At 32.6% G+C, this 1,848-nt stretch overlaps 1 long non-coding RNA gene across 1 annotated transcript; it reads right to left on the bottom strand.

The window, feature by feature from the left end:
• Positions 1-1,026: 1,026 nt before the first annotated feature.
• LOC138886852 (uncharacterized) lies at positions 1,027-1,575 on the bottom strand. Its single transcript, XR_011405778.1, has 2 exons — positions 1,477-1,575; positions 1,027-1,371 (listed from the first exon to the last, which is right to left on the bottom strand). It is a non-coding gene; the product is annotated as an uncharacterized lncRNA (long non-coding RNA).
• Between the last annotated feature and the right edge of the window lie 273 nt (positions 1,576-1,848).

The raw sequence follows: 1,848 nt of genomic DNA, 5'->3' as shown, positions 1-1,848 counted from the left end.
CTATTTTGAGCGCGTGAACAAGGTAAAAAGTTAAATAGGTCTTCTTCTTCGTCAACGAAATCAAACACCATTACTTCACTATGCAACCTCAGTCTATCGAAGAACTCCGCTTCTCCTCAAATATCAGACGAGATCGAGTATGGAATACAAAATCAAGGTCTACTTGGTTCTCATACACAATCACAGTTAATTGCTAAGTCTCATAAAACTAAATTAAATATTAAAGTGTAAAATAGTATAAGATAAAAAAAAAAATCAGCCAAAACAATGGATCAGGGGCGGCCCAAGGGTCAAGCCACTAAAGCAAAGGCTTTAGGCCCCCAAATTTTTATTTTTGTTTTCTACTCGTATTTGTATTGAGCCCCCGACTAATCTAGATTTGTATCGCATAAGACCTAGTAAAAGAGAGAACACATTTTAATAACATTTATTTCAACCACATGACTCGAACCCAATATAATGTAAGTTGGATCATATATATCTCACAACAATCTTTAGAGGTAGGGTCTAAATATATTGGGTATGTTAAAATTAAAAACAAATTATTTCATAAAAAGTAAATATAACTTTTAATTTAGTATTGATGTAAACGTTTAAGCAAAAATAAGAGAAAGAGAATCACTCCCCCTAAACCGTCGTCGCGAATATAAAACTTTTCATTATATAAATTTGACGATTGGCATCATTAGTGAGGTACCTATATTATTCTTCTCCTTTTACATTTCTCACTAAAAAAGTGCAATTCAATAGTCCAAGTCTTATTTTTTATCTTTCTCATCAAAAAACGGGTGCTACATTCTTATATTCTCTTCTTGATTTCTACAAAAAAACTTAAGTTCTCGATAAGTTATGCTGTTCTCTGTAGAAAAAAAAGAATTTTATTTTTTCTATAAAAAACAAGAGTTGAAGAGTACCATTGAATAAAACTATATTGCGCATTTTTTTCCTTTTTTTCCCTCTCAGGTTTCAAGCATTTCAACAAGTATATTAGAACATCAAAAATTATTTTGATATCAAGTTATAAACTTGTTGAATCTAGTTCAATTATCTAAGATCAATAATATCTTAGGAGAGATTAAATTATTTATAAAAGAAACTACTGACAACTTTACATCTTAAAAAGATAGAAAAATAGACTTCCATTAAAAATATAGATGAATTTTTTTTCTTCTTTCTGATGGATCCCACATTAAAAATTGGTTTTAGGCCGCCAATCCTTTTTGGACCGCCCCTGCAATGGATCTAGGCTTATAATTACGGATGAACTCACAAATGCACATACTTCTCGATCCTTTCAACTTCACCTGTTGCCGCCTTAGAGCTATGGAAAGCTTGACATTGAGCAGCCATCTTTTGAATCACACCGAAAACCTGGAAATTCACAAATAGAAAATTCATCACCAATTTTTACCTATACTCAGAACTTTAAGAATATACCGAGGAGTGTTGAGGTGACTGATGAGTTTATGCCATCACCTCCTATTTCATCACGGACTTCCATCACCGCCAGCAAGTTGTGGCACTTACCCACCATTAGTCCTCACCGTCAAAGGTTTTTTTAATTTTATTTGGGATATTTGTCACTAAGAGCATGTGTCTTTAATTTATTAGCTGCTTTGCCACGTCACTAATGTGTGAGGTTCACGCATTTTATTTTCTTGCATATTATTGTTTCTTGTGTTTAATAGGCACAATTTGAATAGAGATGGAGGGTTCACTAGGTCATGGGTTTAGTTTAGGTATCTATCTAGAATTTCTGGACAAGTTTAAGGGGCTATTTATGTATTTGGCCGTTATCAAAACCTAAGTTTTTCAACTAAATCCATAATTTTCATAATTTTAAATGTT

This window comes from Nicotiana sylvestris, chromosome 3, assembly GCF_000393655.2.
Source record: "Nicotiana sylvestris chromosome 3, ASM39365v2, whole genome shotgun sequence".
Lineage (NCBI taxonomy): Eukaryota > Viridiplantae > Streptophyta > Magnoliopsida > Solanales > Solanaceae > Nicotiana > Nicotiana sylvestris.
The sequence above is the reverse complement of the archived record's forward strand: the minus strand, read 5'-3'. Positions and strand labels throughout refer to the sequence as shown.